The sequence below is a fragment of the Anguilla rostrata genome, chromosome 8 (assembly GCF_018555375.3).
Source record: "Anguilla rostrata isolate EN2019 chromosome 8, ASM1855537v3, whole genome shotgun sequence".
Classification (NCBI taxonomy): Eukaryota; Metazoa; Chordata; class Actinopteri; order Anguilliformes; family Anguillidae; genus Anguilla; species Anguilla rostrata.
The window spans coordinates 26609755-26630820 of NC_057940.1; the positions used below are offsets into that span (position 1 = coordinate 26609755).

At 45.6% G+C, this 21066-nt stretch overlaps 1 protein-coding gene across 1 annotated transcript in view; it reads right to left on the reverse strand.

The window, feature by feature from the left end:
- lzts1 (leucine zipper, putative tumor suppressor 1) overlaps window positions 1-20618 on the reverse strand; it is a 31686-nt gene extending 11068 nt beyond the window's left edge. Inside the window, exon 1 of the mRNA XM_064347421.1 lies at window positions 20382-20618. The gene's annotated coding sequence lies outside the window, so the exon portion shown is untranslated. The remainder of the gene's footprint in view (window positions 1-20381) is intronic.
- Window positions 20619-21066: the final 448 nt, after the last annotated feature.

Here is a 21066-nt window from a genome sequence, read left to right on the forward strand (position 1 = left end):
ATGTGTGAATGCTTAAATCCACTGTGGTTGTAAAACTGGAACCTCAGCACTTTTACCCAGCATATAGCTTTTACGTTGATGTGCTGCTTGCTACTCTGTGGCAGTTCCTGTTCCCTTGTTGCTGTTGTTCCTTTGTGACACACACTTTGTGCGTCTTGGCACTGTGGTCCCCTCGCATTAGAGTCTCCCTTGTGAATAAATACATAATATTAGTGTAACTTCATTCAAGGAAACCAATTCAGCTTCTCTTGTTTTGAAGATGCACTTTACATGGTGGTGTGATAATGTATCTTGCGGCTGTTTCTGAGCCATCTTTCAGGTCTGGGGAGGAGCAGATTCAGGGCAGTCCGGTCGTCTCTTTCAACAACAAAAACAAACATAAAAAGTCCGCAAAGCGGTCTGAAGTACAGCTCCCAGCAGAGATCCCTCCACCGCCAAGAAACGCCGTGCCTGGAGGCGTTCAAAGGCAAAGCAACCCTCCCCCCCAAAAAAAAAATCTCATTCGTTTCTCCCTCAGTGGGGTCTCTCAGTCTGTGAAAGGCCGTGTGGCACGAATGCACAGTGTTCCCTGACTCTGTGGGCACCAGGAGACCACAACTGTTTTTATCATTTTCCCTACCGCATAAAAAAAAAATCTTTTCAGTTCATAAAACGCAAAAATGAGACCGAAGAATAGGTGTTTTATGCAGCGTTTTGTGTCAGGTGTTTGTATCTGCTTTCCTCATTGAAATCCATGCAAACGTTTTGTTGTGCGACATCACAGAGGATTAATTACTCTGGGACCGGGTTGCCATGTTTGCTCATAACCGTCCTCTCGCTGTCGCCTATGTCGAAAATGCGAAACGACTGCGATCGACCCTGACGTGCGGCTGCTGCAAGTTGCTCGGTCTGTTCCAATTCTGCGCCTCGCCTTTGATGCCGTTTCAAAGCGCGTCGAAATAACGAAGAGCGAAGTGTTCGCGTGCCTCCGAGAGTATATCCCATCCAGTTCTTATTTTCTTGGAACGGCAGACGGTCGCAGAGATGCGTCGAGCGCTGAAACGCTGTCTCATCCGAGCTGCTCAGTCAGCACCTGAGGGAGGATGACTAAGCCACAGAGCTCCGGCACAGGAAGAACACCTCAGCACCTCTGGATGAGGCCCTTTCTGTTTAAGACCGCAGGGGAAATGTACCGCTAGCTGTGTCATTAAAAGACAACAAAAGACGGCCCGTTTCTAATACTTTTCGGATTGAAGAAAGAAGGAAAGCAGAAGGAGAGGATGGCGGACGTGGCCAGTTGATGAAAACGTTCCCCCGAGCCGGCGTTTCTGTACATTTCCATTTCAACGTATGATTGAAGAACCCTCGTCTCCGAGCTAATCAAATAAAAAATAAAAAAAAAACACATTTCACTTGCCATCCCTAATGAGATGTTGCTTTGAAGAATACTTTGATCACACATAATAACAACAGAAGGCGTGATATTGATTCTGTGCGGCCCATTGTATGCGCTCAGCTGAGAAATCAATGCGTAAACAGTCAATTCCCTCTGAACAATGCCCCGATGCAGTTGTTAGGAGCGCGATAAATTAAAGGATGCGCATCTGAAGCTCGATCTGCGGCACCCCTGGGACACGGACCGCAGACGTTGCAGAGAAAATAATCTCTTTAATAATGAATGCCATTTTAAGTGGCTGAAAGTCCCCGGCTGTACGTAGAGGAGGACTCTGCGGCAGGGGGATGCTGATGGTGATGTCACAATGGGGGGGTCAACTATGCACTCGCTGTTGGTCAGCGATTAGCCAACCACCCATCTTAATGTCTGTTTACATGTCCACGTTTGCAAGAGAGCGGTCTGATTGGTCAGTTCGTTCCGAAGGCTCCAGCAGGTACGGCTGCTCACGAGTTGGAAATCCATGGGGTTGATTTCACCCCTGGCAGTGGGCCAGATCGCAGGGGACACAGGAAGCTTGGGGGTACTCTGACCGCGGAGGGCTGTAATCACCGGAGGAAGAGGAAGGCTAAAATTTCGAAAGGCGGCAAAACCATTATCGGATCCAGAAATGTCACCCCCCCTCCACCCCCACACACAGGCCAGTGCCATTGTTATGAGGAGAAATTACACAGAATGTAGGCTGCTAGTCTGCTTATTTTTAATTTTTGATAGTGCCAGTTAAAGTATGCTTCCTACTCAACAGCATTAAAACAATACTTTTTCTCTGTTATTCCGTGTATTTTAGTCACATTTTCAAAATAAAGTCGATTATAACGAAACACAAAAAACTCTTTAACCTCTGGGTCATTCTGCAGTTTGACTAAACAACCACATGCTGTGTTTCAAAGGACATGATCTTTCTCATATAGTTCCTTGCATGGATAATTTGGTGACATTTCTGCCTGATGCAAATGTTAAATTTGCATTTATTTCTATTAAGATTGCAGACAGGATAGGATTATTTATACTGATTTAAACAGAACACCAATACCTTTACAAAAAGACAAAAGAGGACAAATTAAAAAAATAAAAAGGTTGATTTGCATGAAAAGAAATACAAAGGCAAACCACCTGACCTCTCTCTGCAGTCTGATTGGTCAGTACTGGAACAGAGGATGGATACTACTAGATGAGCAGCCCTAATATCAGGGCAGTCATCCATTATATACTCCTCACATATACCTCAGCGTTATCTCAGTTACTCAGCTTTGATTAGTAATCTCACATTTGATCTGTTCTTCCAAAGTCAGAAATGGTGTGTGCTTGTTGCTCACAAAAGTAGCCTCTTGGCATAATCACTGGTTTATATATCAGGAAGTCGGCAGTGCAGTGAAACAGTCAGTATACAGTAACAGAAAACAAGCCTGACTTGGGTCACTGCTCTGTGTAGCTAATGCGCTAGGCCATATATATCCCTTCAGTATTCCTGCATTCTGACTATGACTACCAGCACACACTGGCTCCATTAGGCACGGGGGAGTTCAGCTTCCCGCTGTGCCTCTCTTTAGTGGGCTTTCCTGCCTGAAAGCCTGTGCGTTTGCGGCCTGCTGTTCTCGCCCGTCTTCCCGCTCCCTCCCACTTCCTCCGTTCCCCTCCGCCCGGGGGAGCCCCCCCCCCCCCCCCATCCAAGAGGTAGAGCGGCCTTACGCCTTCAGCTTAATGGGTCTTAAGTGTCTGAGAGGAAGCGAGCGGTCTCCCGGGTAACGGTCCCGGTGCTCGCGGGCGCCCCGCGGTAAAGTAGGGATTACGCTGTGCAGTACAACCAAAGGGCGTTTCGCAGAAGACTCGCGCTGTTTAGGGTTTGCCGCGTGTGTGCTGCTGTTCTTCTCAGGTCCCGGGTGGGGTTCCCTCATCTCCGTGGTTACGTTCCGCATATTTCCAGAAACAATCTAGCAATACCGGCCCCGGTGCTAAGCCAGAACACGCTCGGCGGTGGCGTGCGAAAGATAGCATTCTCATGCGAGCGGAGCTGTGTAGGAGCTGGTTGGTGAGGAGCAGGGCTGAGCGGGGGCTGGGGGAGGGTGGACTATCAGGGAACAGTGAGCTCTTCCACCTGACGGGCTCCTACGCCGCGCGGCCGTCCGTGGGAGAGCCGATGCCGTCTCGCCCGTCCCGCGCATTCGTCCCTCTCTCAGGCCCTTTCAGCCTCCGCCCCCTGATGGGCCCGCTTTGAGGGCGTGCCAAACCGGCCGAGGTCATTCGTTGTGCTCCGCCCCCGTGTCTCATCTCATGCGCAATCCACGCCTGCCCTCCCACACAGCTGTACATTCTCCACGCCGCTGTACACTCACACACTGATTACCTACAGACAGCTATCTAGTCTGTAGGTAATCAGCACTAGGTGCAATTTAGTTGGCGAAAATGGCGAGCATTGTTGGGCTGAACGGCCTGTTCTCGCCATTATGTTATTTTATGTTATGTTATGTTATTTCTTGTAGACTTGTACCAAGGTATAAAAGTGAGACATGCCCTCCCACACAGCCGTACCTGCTCCATACCGCTGTAAACCTGCGTTTGTACTAAAGCATAAAAGTGAGATATTTTTGAGTCGTTGGCCCTATAATCCCAGAGAGGGACTCTAATGGATTAAGTGTTCTTTTCTGTGTGTCTTGCCTCTTGTCTCAGTCTTGCACTCCTGACCAAGGGCTTGTGAGTTTGAATCCCTGCTGGAAACGCTCCTGTCTTACACTTTAGCAAAGTGTTTTAATATTACACGTTTGCTCCACTCAACAAGCAACAAAACAAGAAACAGGAACAGCAGTAGTTGCCCTTGACAAGGTGTCTGCTAAGTGTTACCAATATTAATTATTCTCTCGGTCTACACCAGCGTCCCCGTGAAAAGGGGCGTAAGCACAATTTATGGTTGCTGTCAGTAATAAGCATTTTGCGATAAGCATTATTGCCGACACGATTGTGTCTAGCTCCATTGTTTAAGCGTTAATGCGTAATCAATTTTAATGATGCATGTCAGCACGGCTGAAGGGCCTTAATAACAGAAGAGCTGATTGGATCGCGGCGCCGGCGCGCTGCTTTCTCGCTCGGTCGGCGGTGAGATTTCTACGCGAAACGGCGAAGCCTTTAAACGGTGTCCGGGCCTGATCAGATTTTTTCTGTTCGCATTAACGGGCTCTGCCTGCCTGTCTCGTTATTGCTGTCAGGTGGCCGTCCCCGGGGGGGCGTCCCGCTGATCTCTCGTAAGCCTGCCGTCCTCGCTCTGGGCGATTACGGGGGGGGGGAAACGCGCGCGGACAGCCAGCGAAAGGTTACGCGGCCGAATCGGCGCTGGTTTTTTTATCTCCGGCGGACTGCGGGCCCCGTGGCTATCGGCGCCGGCTCCAGGGGTCGGCCGCGTGGTGTTGCGGGTGGGGGGGCTGGCGGTCAGTGAAGGGGGGGGGGGGATCTGCTTCCTGCTGACCCTGGCAGGCTGCAGAGAGCGGCAGGGGGAGCATGCTGTCTGTACAAGTCACACCACAATGGCCTGCTCCCTGTTCACTACTGCACAGCGAGCTAGGCTGTGGGGGATAGTGCAGAGATCACACACACACACCCACTCATCCCTTTAGAATAGGACGACTTGGGGGGAGGGGCGGGGGGGCAGGGAGCATGAGAGAATCAAAAGGACAGCTCTTCCTCGCCTCGAATTCACACCTAAAGCAGCTTTCCACTTAAGTGCATCCAGTGGAAAGGATTTTAGCCTCCATTTGTGAAATAATGTCACATAATAGTGCAACTTTACTGCCAGACCGAGCACAAAATGGAGCGTGCGCAGGGGCTAAGAGCTCCTCCTATCTACAAAACCCTCCGCTCAAGTGTTACTGAGGGCCTCGTGTACGACCCCGCTAACCTAATTACTCCAGCAGTCAACCGTGCCCAGTCCTGCCTGGCCATCTGCCCACGCCTGCCCCCGTAAAGGAGGCCCGACCTGGGGCACGGCGTTCTCCCTGCCGGCTCTGCACCACCCACCCACCCGACGGCCCGCCTTAATGAGCCAGCTCGACCTCTCCCCTTTGTGCCATTAAACCATAAATGTGTTCTTAGAGGCTTGTTAAGCCATTTGGAAACAATTATTCATCAATCAATAAAGACAGCGCCTTGTGTGTGTTTGTGTGTGTGTGGGGGGGGGGGGGGTGTGAAGTCCTTGCACAGACCATCTCATGTCCGTCACTGTCTTCAGGACAATGGAACACAGTTGGGTGATATCTGGTCCTTGTGCATGGACAGCATTTGGTGTGTGTGCATTTGATTTTGCTGTCATATGTAGCTGATGTGTTTTTGCATTCTTATTGAATGAGTCCCTTATGCAAAGCATGTATGGTGCCTTATGCAAAGCGTGTAGGGAAAACCAAATGCTTTTGTGTCACACATCATTTCATGGAAGCATTTTTGACACGCTTTTTGTTGTTTTGGCTCTGTACTTCAGCACACTGGATTTGAAATAAAATACTGAATAAGTGCAGGTTAAAGGCCAGACTGACAGATGTAATTTGAGGGTATTTACATCCATATTGGGTGATCCAGGTAGGAATTATAGCCATTTTTATACATAGCCCATCATTTAGGGGAGCTGTGCTTCTTTGCACCATTAGTTGTGTCAAATTCTTAAGCACTGCACTGTACATACACACACAGACACACACACCACAGATATTATAGTAGTTCTCACTCTTTCACCCTAATAAATGTCTCAGAAAAAATGCAGAATATGCTCTATTCTACCATAAAGTTAGTTCCATATAGTGTGCTTATTTCATTTTTACATCAATTTCTGGACATAATAGCTGCTGTTGAGCATTTGAATCCCGCCTTTGTGAAATGTGCTCTTAACAGTGTCCTTCATTTCCCATAATTATGACATTAGGGCCATTACTGGGGTAAATGATTTTACCTCAGCCCTACCGCAGAATGTAGCTAATTACGGTGTAATCAGCGTTGGAGGGACGGCGGAACACAGGGAAAGCCAAAGGCTTTGGTTCCAAAACCTTTCAGTTCAAGTAGGCCAAATCTTTATAGTAATGCCTCATAAAGATATGTAGGGGTGTCAATTCAATGTGCGGGGGGGGGCGGGGGTGGTGGTGGTGTTGAATGGGTGGGATTAGACAGGGGCTATGTGCATCATCTTGACATGTTGTCAAGGACCCCAAGAGGTGGGAGCTCATTGTTCTTGGAGCTCTGAACGACCTCAGCCCTGTACACGGGGGGGGGGGGGGCTCCGGGGGCCATTGTGAGCGTGACGCCCGAGGCTCCCCACCTTTTACAGCGGCCCCCCACAACAAAGGGCCCCGACACGCGTCGGCCCAGCTGGCGCTACCCCCCTTCCCCCCCCCCCCAGCGAGGTGCGGCCCGTAAACTCGGGATTTACACCTTGTCAAGCCATCCACAGCCGGCTCCGCCGCGCCTCCTCGGCCATATGGCCCGCCTAGACGTACAGTATTCACACGCCAATTTTTCACACCTCTTTTTTTCTTCTTTTTTATTTATTTTTTTAATTTGTCCTTGAATCGCGTCGTCCCCGTAGCTGCTGCGCGGAGTCGTAAATTATTGAAAGGGCTGAAATGGAAGTGGGAGGGGCCTTCCCGAGTGCTCCTCGGCGCGCAGGTTAAATTAGGAAGGAAATGAAGCGCTAAAATAAGAACGTTTCATAATTCCGCCCGGTGAACTGCAGCAGTGGTGTCGCTGTGGCCTGTGCTGCTGTGAAAACACGGGGAGGCATTTTAAAGTGTACGATCAGCACATAGTAATTAATCATATGCAGCACAGTGATAAACCCTCTTGTCCACAGATATCACATTAAAAAGCTGAGAACTGAACCCAGCCCGCACCATAGTTTTAAACCTCTCAGTCACCCACTGCCAGTAATTTTATTATCTTACTACACTTTAAAATCAAAAACCATTTGCTTATCTTAGTTTTTGGCTTTTTTATTAGCACATTCATGCAAGAGGCACTCGAAATGAATTGCTTTGTTTCATACTTTGGGACATTTCTTATTACTTCTTAGACGTTTCTGATTTCTTCAGATGTGCTCGTGTTTTGATGTATGAAAGAGCTCTCTTTGCAGTCTATAATTCAGTCTGAACAGTTGGAGATGAAATTAAAATGTTAATGTGGCCGGATGTAAAAAAAACTCTCATTACTGGGGAAATAATGTGCCAGGATAGACTTGTGCGAGACTGGCTCGCCGCTTCGGAACGTGTTTAACAATGCGCACGGCATATCTCTTACTCCACTGGAGAGTTCTTTTTGCAAATGTAATATGATTTTTTTCCCCCTATTAACGGAGAAGAAAAAAAGGTCTGGTGTTTCTGAGCGCTTCCTGCTTCCTGCGTATCTCCGGGTGGACGTGTACGCCGTTATTGGGAGAGCGGGGTTGATAAAGCCCGCAGCGGCGGGCGCTCGTTCTCCGTGATGAATAGCACGAGAAAGAGATAAAGAAAATGAAATATCCGGGGCTGGAAGGCCCCGGGGGGGGGGAGGGGCCTGAAATTAGTCCCAACGTCGCGGAGAGGAGCGGCTGCCGTCTGCTCTTTAAAGGCCTTTCCGTCGGCTGCCGAAGTGACGGAAAGACGGAGAGAGGCCGGGGGCGCCACGTCTTCAGCGCAGCGTTCTGTGTGGCCCATTGTCACTCGCTCGCCCAAACGTCTCCTCAGAACGCGGCGATGCGCCGCATCTTCAGGGCGAAGCCCTCATGTGACGTCCTTATTATGGGCGAGAAATGACTGGGTGCAAATCCAGCGAAAGCACCCTGAAATGCCTTAATCACCTTATAGGTTTTGTCATATCCACACCGATGCCTCATCCATTGAGTATGACTGGCTCTTCTGTAGTGTGTCACTCAGCACTCAGCCAAATCATAGGGCCCACACATAAGAAAATCACAGAGATAGATGCAGGTGTTCGTTTTTTAAAATTATTATTCTCTGTTCATAACGCGTGCTTTAATATTTGCAAATGAAATATATTCTTTTATATAGATTTTATCATTTAATATGTTGAAATTGAATATTGATTGTTATTACTTGTTAAATGATAGTTCTGGGTTCAGAGAAGGACATGCCTGGCCCGTGAGGATAAAGGAGCCTCTGTAGAAATTCAGCAGTAAAATGTCCTTAATTACTTATCTGAGTGACACACAATTTAATACGATCGCAGCAGTTTTACCCAAAGAGCTTTGTTGCAACTGCTAATTAATGAGCTATGTGCACATCTTGAACAAGACTTCCCATGGGAAATTCACTCATTCATTTAATTGCAACGTATCCTCGTTCTCTTCTGTGTTTTTTTAAGGCAATGATAATTTCAAGGACAGAGCTGATTGGTTTTAAATTGATTTACTTGTGGTTAGGTAACGTCTTGTGGGGTTACGGTAAAATGATTTGATTTTAGTCATTTTGTGCAGTTTGACGGACTGAAATAAAAGCTGCTCGAGTTTGTTTGCTAAGTGAGCAACTCCTGGGGCAAGTACTTTAAAGCCGTGGCGGAGTACGAAGTGCCACTGAACTTTCTTGAGGGTGTGCAACTAACATTTTGCACATTTTACAATTGCCATAAAATGAAAGATAATGAGTGACTTCGAATGCCAATCACATATGGTGCATTAACAACCAACCCAACTTATCTATGTTTAACTTAGAAAACCCGATTTGTGGAATCCACTGGAATGCCAATTCCAACTATCTGGGAGCATGGACCTGTTACTCATTTAGAAATATGATTCTGTGAACCTATTGAGATGAATCCGCTCAAACAAATTGACCCGGTATTGAGATACAGGAATTGTGCATTTCAAAGCTTATATGATTTCAAAGGGCAGAATTTTCTGAAATGTTCTTTGGAAATTCTTTGGAAGACTAGACTAGATTTCACAGCATTAATAACACTGGATTGATTTGGCTGGCTTTTGGGTTAGGTTTTAACCCAGATAACATATTAAACTGGGTGATAGCCATGAAATAACATTCTTTGTACTCAGAAATAATCAATTTAGTTGTAAACATATTTTTAAATTACACAGAGCAACCTTTATTCTCTTTATGTACTTGTGCAGATAGGCTTTTTTTATTTTTAAGTGCTTTTATTATTTTTTTTGAAAACGTGAAATGAAAAGCCGGGTCTTATCCCTAATTCATGAGGATTTTCGAGAGCGGCCCTGCAAGACTTCACGGGGAGGCTTTTTAGAAAGTTTTAAGGCACGAAATTGGCCGTGACAAATCAAATCATGGGTTCAGTGTGCTAAGCGAGGGGGAGCATTAGCCGCGGAGATGGCCGTGGTCTGAGAGTGACGTCAAACGGGGCTTTAAAAGGGAAGGCTACATCTCTCGCTTAATACGATCTGCCACTCTGAAACATCCCACAATGCTCATATCTCCCTCTCTGAAAGAGGACAGGCGCCTGCAAGCTGTCTTTTTTTTTTTTTTTTTTTTGGAGGCCCCTCTGTTCTTTTTGTTTTTGCGGCAGAAGCCTATCCCAGGTTGTTCACACCGTGGAGCAACAGCTTCCCCGCTAATCATCAAGGCCAAGGGCAAGGGCTGTCTGCTTGCCCTTCACCGCCGGTGGACTCCTGAGGCTTATCAGGCCCATCTCACTGTCACTGTGCACCGATTGCCTCCGTCTGGAAAGAGCCCATTAAAGGAGAATGTTTCTAAAGCTCAGCCAATTTCTGTTGCTGTCAGTGAAACTTTTCAGGTCATTTTTGTGCCATGTTTATCCAATACATGGGTCTCCATGAGAACTAAAAGGGCTGCAAACCCCCAGCATCCCACTATCTCTGAGCAAGCTCGAATGCATGTCCAATAGCAAGGCGGAGATTGATCGTGGAAACTCTGTTTAGTAGTGTGCTAAGCACTCCAAGGCCACTGGTAATGAATCACTCTCCCTTTGGCAAGAAAGGTTTTGCTTATGATATTTGGCGAGCACAATATGACAACCGCATGATGAGCAGATTGCACAGATAGCAAGCTTTTTTCACGTTTCTCTGTTTTTCAGCTGTATATCAAGTGATTATCAGATGGTTAGACAGTTAAAGTCTGAAATTAAGCAAGCTGTCGCTGACCTGTAGAAGGCTGTGGAATATCATCTCACCAACAGAATTTTGCCCATAGGTCACATGGTTTGTCTGCCGTTTTGAAATAGCTGTCAAACTCTTAAATGCCACATACAAATAATCAGTGTGATTTCTATATTAAAACATGGCCACATGTTCAGTATTTAGAATTTTCAATCAATTTAGAATGCAGATGCTGCAGATCGTACATTAATAATGAGTCAAACCAAATTGGTAATTCATTAAAACCTAGGTTGCCACAAATTGTTCAAAACCCCTGAAACAGGTTGCAGACTTAGTTGCTCCTAAAATCCTCTGGGATGCAGTATTTTGTTTAGTAGAAGTAATAATTCATGATATATGCACTAAAAATATGATGGAATGTTGAGTGACAGTAAAATACAAGTGTTTTCATTCATAGCTCTATTTGCACACAGAGTTGTCAGCCTTTCTGCCTGCTTGCCTATGGCATGCAAAAACCCACAAAACCCCTGTATGGCACATTTTCTTTAGTGCTGGTATACATAATAGTCTGCTGTTCTGGGAAATCTTCTTCTCAGCTTCATTTGCATTTGTTTCCGGTATAAAAATGTCAACATGCAGCACTGCAAAGTTACCGGGATATTTTCCCTTATGCTTCTCTCTTGCTCGTCACGGTGTATCTGTCACCCAACTTGCACCTTATAAACAGCCAACGCGCAAATTGATCTTGTTGGCGGGTAAACATTCAACAAATGTTTGAAACCTAGAAATAGTGTTTGTTTGGACATGGCTGCTTCTTGCTGGCAGTTATTTGCTCCCCGGTTCCAATTTTCTCCATTTAAAAAAAAAAAAAAAGAATGTACAGAGGCTTGAATCTGTTTCTAGAGCTGATTAGACGCTAATCAAAGCGATGTGGAACCATATGGACGAGACAAAGGAACCGAATGGCTGTGGATTACTCCAGCAGTAAGGCCTGGAGGGAAGATTGGAATATGACTTAATTGGCTACATGTTGCCTAGAGCCGCAGAGACCGGTTCCTCTCCGCGAGGCGAGCGAGCGAGGGGGGAGGGGGCAGGGGGGAGATTGGTTGTTAGGAGACTCGGAACGCATTGCCACGTGTGGACCACTGTTCCTAATCAAGACAGATTGTCACAAAAATATTTCTTGATATGTGGCCAAATTGTTATTCCGCCACCTGACACCCTGCTTCGCAACAGCGCTCCCCTCGTTGCGCTAAATTTGCTTCTGCTTATTTCCCGGTTTCAGGAGACACTAGTTTAAATCGCAGCCTGTTTCGGAAATATGAACGAGACCAGCATGACTGCTACTCTTTCCTGATGCAACACGTGCGTGTTTTATTACTCAGGGACCTGATCAAGTCTTGCATTGGAAGTAAAACATTTCATCACGCTCATTTGCTGAATCTCCTGTTTACCACAAACACATACTGCCATTTTCATTTGGTTGGAAAAGAATTAGCTGGTTTGATGTTTCAAAAGGAGTTTTAATTCAATGTGCATTGATTTTTAAAGTGACAGTGACTGAGAAAATACTGCCGTATTTCAGCTAATGTGTTTGTTGGTAAATCTGAAGGCCGTAACGCTCGGTATACTATCTGTATTTAAGTACACGTTGACTGTGCAGGCACAAAGTACAGGCCTGTGCCATCCCAGGCCTCTGGGTATTATGAGTATTAAGACACTGTTCTATGTTCAGCCTCCTTTAAAAAGGGCAGACCCATTGTTCAAAGACATAAAAACAACCCTTCATAGGGTAGCACAAGGCCTTATGAATGTTTCCTTAAAATTGCACTCTGCCCTAGTGGAGTATCTTAATCTGTGAGCCACCAGAGCCTCCTGAAGTGGGCTTCTGCAAAGACGCACGTTCAGCAACATTTGTAAGGAGGAAAATTGTTTGGTTGCCGGCAGCCATGAGGAATTGAGCCCCCATTGTTAGTGGCTCATAGATGGGTACTGGCTTGAGCAGCAGGTTTCCATGGTAACGTGGTGGCTTTGTTCATCTAGATTGCAGGTTTTGTATTCTTTGCCTTAATTCTAGCTCAGCGGGTGCAATGTCGAGAGCTAATAACAAAAGTAAAAAAAAAAAAAAAAAATGGAAATACATGGCAGACAATGAAATGCTATATAAATACTCAATTCCTGTTGGGCATATTGCATATCTTCATTAAGCGTCATCAAGCAATATCCTTACTCCCTTTTCGCTTAAAATATAAAGATGCAGTATCATTATGTGGTGAGTGAGTGACTGCATTGTTCTGATTAAGGTGAAAGGCAATTCATTATTCAGACAGCATAAGTGTTTTTATTATGTGTGCATATTTTGTGTCAGTGATCGAAATAGGATTTGCAGGTACAAGGCTCTTACTGTGACGTGCAGTCCACACCCGAGCCGTGCCAGAGATGGTTGTGACAAGGAATAAAAGGATCTTTTAAAATCTTTCAAAGCCCTGCTTTGCTCCCGGTGACACTGACATACGCTGTATTCTGCATGAGAAATACACCCACGCGGTAAGAGGGGCAGGCTCGGAGGCAGAAGCATTTAGGTAATGGGTGATTTATTGAAAGAGAGGACTTTCTCTACCACTGTCAGTCAAGAGCCCCTCTTTCGTCTTTTAAAGCGTGCCTCTTATTCACAGTGGTTACTTAGGCAGTCTAAGTGGTGCTTCCCTTGTAAAATTATGCTCTCCTGATAGTTGATGGGATTTATGGGGCAGAGACATAAACGTATCCGTCATTTTCTCTGTAGTACCCCCCCCCCCCCCCCCCCCCCAGCCCCCCTCCCAAACCAGTCACCTCTTCCGGGGTCTGAGCACTTTGCATGTTCCGGTGCAATTTTTTCCCCCTTAAAGCACACAATTGGAGCAAATTGGATAATCCACTTAGTTCATTTGCGAGGAGGCAGAGAATGAGTAATCCCCGCAAGCTGAAGAGCGGTTCCCACACTGTCATTACCCGGAGCGCGCGGGGCGGCGCAAACAGGGAGACCCCCCTTTTTATCAATGAGCGCCCCCAAATGAGCGCCCCAAAGTGTTTCTGAGGGAGCGGCCCAGTTTGTATGGGGGCGGGGGGAAGGGGAAGGGGAAGGGGAAGGGGTGGGGGTCGAGGGGAGGCGGGGGGGGCAGTGCCGAGGTTAAATGAACGGGAGCGGCGGAGAGAGCACGCGCCGCTGATGGAACCCGCGTCGCCGAAATTCGCCGAGGTAACAAGGGCCGGCCGGGGAATTGGACAGATTCCATCAAGGCCCCACCGCGCGAAGTAATTACATTTTTATACAGTGCGGCCCGCGCGTGGCGTCCCGAGGAATTCATCTGCTGCTTTATTGCTTTTGCTCTCCACAAATCATTTTAAGTCCCAGGATGAACACGAAGCCATTGCCCTTTAATGACCTGTCGGAGGGGGGGTTTTTTTTCTTTCTTAAATCAGAAGCGGCATTTATTTTCAGAAAGATGCCATTTCCCCGGAGGAGCAAAAAAAAAAAAACGCAAACGTATGACATGTTGTGTTACCGGCAGCTCGGCTGTAAAATTGCTCTTTGTTCGATGCTGTCTTAGGCCCGACCTACTGGGGGGGTGTGAACCGGCTCCACAGATAGCTCAGCCCCTCCCGAGTCTTGTAAGAGGGAAACTGATCACAGGGGCTCCACGGTCCCAGAGGCCTTTGGCCAGGTGCCTAATATAAAAACGCCTCAAACAGGCCTGCAGCAGTGCCCCGGTCCCACAGCAGCCTGTAGCAGCTTCTGATCTACGGCAGGAGACTGGCACGGAGCTCAGAAACAGGGCCTGCTTTCAGAGGGGCGTCTGAGCGCCGAGGTTTACGCTCCCTTCCTTTCAGTTCCTTGGCAACGTGCTGAAAGGGCGGGGCGCGTGGGGGTCGAAACGTCCGAGCGATTGTCAGGCCGGGCCGCCAGCGCGAAATCCACCCCGCGCTCCGGATCAATTAATGTCGTCCAGCTACGTTCCCCGAGAGTGGTGGACTCGCTGGAGACCGTCCAAAAAGCGTTTTAGCCAGCTAGTGGTTTCTGGACGTTCAGAAAAATAAATCGTATTCATTAAACATTTACACAATGCTTTAGCTTGCCTTGTCTGACCCAGCAGGGAAATGGCACAGTGAAAGCTGTTAAGAAGGTGTTTTTTTCAGTTGTTATTTGAAATAGTCCCTTTAGGCTATTTGAAATGTTTTTGTAATACTCTCATTCTCTAAGAGTACAGGTTGTATCTAAAAGTCCTCTTACAAACAGGGGTGTCTGATAGTGTATGTGTTCTTGTCATCGCGCACTCTGAACTTGAAGTGAATAAGGAGTGGGGCGTGACCTAGGCCCAAACTCCTCCCTGAGATAGTTCTGCTGCGTTCAGCAAGACGAGGCTTCACTTATATCAAGCACACAAAGAAAGCCTTAAACACTGCTCACAGATTGGATATTTCACATCATGGAATGGTTGCCATGCCAATGAAGGACTCTGAAAAAAGAGTATGGCACGAGTGAGAAGGTTTTGATAAAAAAAAAAAAGTTGCTTTCTTCAAGTTTGAGCTTTACATGCAAAATCACAGAAGTACTCCTCATATTAATACTAATTTGCACAACATAATATTTTCTTTACTCAGGACAAGTTCTCATAAATGTTGAGTCTGAAAAGTCATGCAAATCTGAGGTGGCCACAATGAACAGCAAATCAGTGGGCACTTCACTGAACTGTTTATCCAAGGCATGTAATTACAGGGTAAAGCAAAGGGAGTGCTGTTGGCTGTGATGAAGACAGCAGCTCATAAACTGAGTTTGCACAGTGTTTGCATATGTCTCACAGCTCAAGGGAAACCATAAAAGCTGGATATCATTCTCAAAATAGTTTTGGTGATGGGAATGGCAGTCAACTAGCACTTGCTACTAGATCTACTTAGTGAACAACAGCTTTTCTACACAGCAGGAATGATAATAAAAATGAAATAGCAAAAAAAAAAAAAACCCAGAGAATTCACCATTCCTTTAATGCTGGCTGCTCTTGAAATTTACACATTCATAATATTTTTTGTATACTTCTGATAACTAGCACTGAATTACGTAAATAAGCAGGAATATGTCATGATGCCCATTAAAAACCCTTTTCTTTTAAGCGTAAACATCCCAGTAATTCATGTAGAAAAAATAAATAGGGCTATGCATCAACTCAACAGTGCATGGCCTCACTGGCCCTTTATAACAGTTTACTTTTTTGAGAATTTTGCATATCTTTTAGTGAATCCTCCCCTACTGTGTTTGAAAATACAACCAATGAATTTTCACTTGCAAGAAACATCCTAGCTAACTGTCACCAACAGCAACATTTATTTACTTTGATCTCAGGGGGTATTTTTTTGAGGGCTTCGTATTCCACTGATGTACAAGGGTGATGTATTTTGCCCACTGAAATTAAGATATATCAAATTATATCAGAAAAAGTAGAAAGAAAACACTGAACAGAAGGCAAGGGAATTGAACTTGGAACAGAACAGAGAGCACGAAAAACTTTGAGCTGCTTCCTTTTGTGTGTGTGTGTGTGTGTGTGTGTGTGTGCGTACGTGTGTGTGTGTGTGTGTCTGTGTGTGTGAGTAATGTAAAAATAAGGTACATCCAGTAACACTGCATGATTGGGCAATGAATGATTCAGGTCATTCCAAAAATAGTGCAATTATCTTTCACAAATAAGCATGCACGGGAGAGGAATTCACCTTTCCCCTTCAAATCCTCCGAGGCTCGATGATGGACTCGGCTATTTCAGAGCGGTGACACGTAATGAAAGGAGACCGGAGAAATGCGAAAGCAGGTACAGCTCTCCGGCCTAATTTTAGACGGGAAAGAAGAGATGCATGCTGGGGTATTTTGGGATGTGCGCCTCGAGCGTGCGGATGAATCCGGCTGACTGCGTCGATCCCTTGAATAATTGAGAAATAAAGTGAAACTCGGCCCGCTTCAGAAACGGTGCGTACGAAGTGCGGAGTGCCACTGTGAAGTGTTACTTGAGCTGCTCAAGGTGTCAGAAATCTGCGGTGCTGGTGTCCTTCCTTATGCAAGTGGAGCAGCGTTTTGAAGGGTGAGAAAACGAAAGTTTCTCAGCGAACTATACCAGAGTAGACAATGCGCGAGAGCTGCTTTCTCTTAGCAGTTTGCCTGCAGGGGCTCTCGTACATATCTGGTCCTCTGGGCTGCTCTTGCCTAATAAACGCTGGGAGGTGCTCCTTAATTTTAATGTATAATGATTGCTAAATAGCACAGGTCTAGCCAGAGCTCCTCTGAATGAGTTTAGCGTAATCTCTCCCACCAGCCATTTTGTGTCATCTTCCCTCATCTGTTGGAAGCAGAAACACAGGCTTTATATTTTCCCCTCCATTTAGGGATTCCTACTAATGTACAAGGAGAACTTCTGCAGGAGCTCACTTTAATACCAGATATGCAAGTCTGCACAATGTTTTTTTTTCCAGAGTATCTATGCCAGCAGTAATTTATGTGTTTCTCTTGCAGTAGGATCTGTCTAAAGCAAGTCAATTTTTCATAAACGTTCACAATATCTCAGCAGTTTTTTTTTTCTTAGGGGTTACCTTTGTTATGTATAACCTGGGTGTGGTAAGCATAAGCATGGAATTGTGCTGGAAATGGAAATTCAGAACACTAAATGCATACTTATCCTCCCAATCTTTGTCTGGGACAGTGGCTAATTCATGTGGATCACAACCAGCTCTTTTATCTTGTCTGACTGTTTTGAGTTAATACATTCTTTCAGTGCCTTCAAAAACATCCACCACATTCTTTCTCCTGAGACAATTCGCTCTGATCAAATTTAAGAAGCCCTGCTCTGTTCGCGTCTGCTTTTTGCAGGTTCTGAGCACCTTTGAATCAATGCAACAGGGTTCATGATTAAAAAGTAGAAAATCCCTGTTCAATGGTGTGTTGTGATAGCCTATTTTGAGAGATGAACAATCGGCGACTGATTAGACGATGTCTTTGTGGACAGAGGTTCGCTCATTGAATCTGCTCTTTAGTGCTGTGCTGAGTATTAATAATGCATTAGGTGTCATTATAAAAATGGAAATGAGACAAAGGATATGGGGATTTCCAAAGATTATGAAAAAGCTTTTGACAGTTATTTGGATATTGTATGACCTCTGGCAATTGATAGATTTGTAAAAGAAAAACAATGAAGGTAAACGTTGGCGTTCACAGGATGCACTGCCAGTGATGTCATGTTGCATGCTGGTATGTTGGCTGAACCTGGCCTACGCGTGGGAGACATAAACGCACGCAGTTGTCAGGATTTAAGGCTCAGAGCCGTTGAGCTATAAAATAGCCAGCACCAGGTTAGCGAGACGGCGATAAAGTTGTCAGTTCGGAGCAGGACCGCCCCCTGATCCATGCCGTTAGTTAGCGAGGGATAGCGGTGCTTCCTGAGGAGGGCTTGCCCCTCAGAGCAAGCTCCCCAATCCCACTCTACTTCCTCATTCCACACTGGGGTTCAGACACGCCTCATCGTCATTTCACAGTTCAGTACAGCTCCACGGCCCTACATACTCTACTACAGTAAGTCCACTAACACTGTGCTTAATATCCTCAGGCTCTTATAGGAGCCGCAGGTAAAGGAATTGACTGAAATCGCATTTTTCTTTACTTTTTTCCTTTCTGAGTTTTTTTACTGGAGCATATTAATTAAATGTTCCATTCTTAGCAAATGAAAGGAGTGTTTTTTTTTGTTGTGGGTAGAACTACTCTTATTTATGTGGCTGTTGTTCACTTGCACATGAGGTACGGTGTAAAATGGGATGAGATCAGCCGGATTGGGTCTGTGGTTAAAGTGTGGTCAGTGCAGATGAGCACTGCCAGGTTTCAGGGCTTCAGTGGCTGGATTGCATGTAGTCTGCATCCATGTGTCTGGAATCTGTATTAACTTTCAAAAGCATGCCACTTCAACCACCCGGTCTGCTTACCAAGTGAGAACAGAGATTCCTGCACCTTCAGCTAGTTTGAAACTCTACCCTGTTCCTCTACAATAAAGACCCTTGCAAGCTTGGAAGGTCGTACAATTGGAATAATATATTCTTGCACAGTAAGGAGCAGAGGACAGAGCTGTGCTGCCTTTGCTGTAATGGATACCATTCGATCTGTCTTGGGAAATACCTCTGACAGCTTCCACTGGTGTGTCAGCTGCAGTCTGAGGTCTGCAGGGTGAAAGGTTAAAGCACGGGTGGCTGTTCGGTTTGGTATTACAAAACCTTATGTATGGCATTTCTTTTGCTTTTGGAAAAGAGAACCTTCCAGGAAATATGGTTTATCAAGAAATGAATTAGGAATTAAGTTGAAGTTTAAGATCAATCCCTTTTGGGGTTAAGGTTTAAAGAAATGGGTTAAGTCATGATGTACCACATGCATGAGTGTTATTCTGTTTCTGAGCAAGTCCTACAGAGGTGAAAGTTGGATGTGTTGCCTTATTAAAACATAACCCACTTTTAACCTATTTAGAGATCCTTGGAGATGGCCTAGTGCAAAATATAGGCAACCTATTTTAAGTATACCATTTTCTTATTGGGTCATGGTTTTTTCTTGTCACTGATAACTCAAAAGGAACACAAAAGCCTTCGCTGTGGCTTTCGAAATGAAATGTACTGATCCTCTGAACTTTCGACACCTCCTTGGTGTTCAGTTTTCCCAGCATATTAAAAAAGTTTTGTAATGCGAGGCTGAACATGCCTGAACCAGCCCTCCTGTTTACTCTCTGCATTAGCTTCCCTGCTCTCCCTGGATTAACCCTGACAGTCAGTGGCATGTGAAATGCGCGCCTTACAATGCAAAGATAATCTAGTGGAAGGTATGATGCAATTCCTTTCTCAAAATTCATTTTCGTTTGGAAAGCAAGTTCACTACCAGAATAGAGCATTACAAAACAAACTCACGTCAAAATATGTGCTACGTATAAATTTGAGGTGAATACTGTCCAGTTTCAAACTTTTGAGAAACTCAAACTCAACCTGTAAAAATTTTTGCTTTTTTTTCAATTTTTTAACACATTAAAGCGCTTTGGATAAAAGCGCTATATAAATGCAGTCCATTTACCATTTACCATTACATTGAAAAGGCAGACATTTCATAACGATGTAAATCAGGACCCCGTAAAGACATGCATGCAACTTTCAGAAGTACTGCTGTTCTCCTAGTTCACACTCTTTCAGATGAATTGATTTCAGATTGTGATGCATTGCTTTTGTCAACAGGGCTGGGTAAAAAAGCACTCTAAAAGACATTTAGAAGACCCAAGTTATTATAATTGTAACATTTTTGCATAACCTTCGAGGCTTACTAAATTTCTGATAGGACATTTTAAGCATCATTTATTATTATTCTGTGTTTGTACACTGATATACTGCACACCTCTGAAAAGAATGTGTTTGGCTATGCTGAAGTTTTACACATGCCTGATTTCAGAGAACTTTAATGACAGAGTAAAATAGCTCGCCACTGACTCAGAAAACAGCACTAAATGCATACACCTCAGTGCACTCTCTGAAGTCCAGGTACACTTAAAACTTTTCCTAAACTAAAAAATCTTGGACACCAAAATAAAAATAAAAGGGTGAGAAAATAATGGTAAACATTTCTATTTTTTCCACAATGAAGGATGTAGCTCCAATTACCTGAACAGCATTTATATATAAATACACAAAAAACATGGTCCCTACCCACATTCTGTGTACAATAAACCTACTTCATGCTACAACACAAAAACCAAGAAATTACAAGTCTCTTCTGTGGACAGCCCTGTAGTGCTGGATCAATACACTGAGAATGGCTCCAGCACGGTCAGAGTCAGAAGAGCAGCTGTTAGACAGAAGCCTGAGGTGACTTACCTTCACTCATGGCGCTGTGCGTGCAGGTCCTGCCCGTGTGGAGACTGATGGCTCTGGCTTGTGGAGGGAAGGCTCCAGACACAGCAGGCACGGTGCCCCCTCCCTCCCCCCCCCCCACCTCGCCCTGCAAGTTCTTCCTTTTTTTCCCTCTCCCTTGTGCGTGCGTGCAGTACGTCCCATCACCCAGGAAGTGAACAGTCACATTCCGACATAAACACTCTCCTTCTCTTGCCTTCCCTGTCTGTCTTCTCTCCCTCCCTCCTGCTTGCTCTCCCCCTCTCTCTCCTCCCCCCCACTCTCTCTCTTTCTCTCTGTCTCTCCTTCCCTCCCCCCTTGGCATTCTGCCCAAGGGCTCTGTTATCCATCATACCTCTCCCGCTGCTGATGTGAAGGCCTGCCCACCGCTGACTCTCTGAACTCTGATTGGTCCCTGCTGTGACACTGCGATCCCACTGTTTATGTGTGTGTGCGTGCACGTGTGAGTGGTGGTATAGGGTTTTGTCTTTAAAGTGCATTTTTTCCCTTCTTCCACTGTCCTCTCCCAACTCCCAGGTGCACTGTTCCTATTTTACAGTGCAGTGGAAATATGGAAATCCGTGAAAAGTAGCGCAAGACATTCCTAGTTTTTTTTGTTGTTGCAACACTTAATAGCACAGTGTGAATCTCCAAACAACTCCGTTGTAGT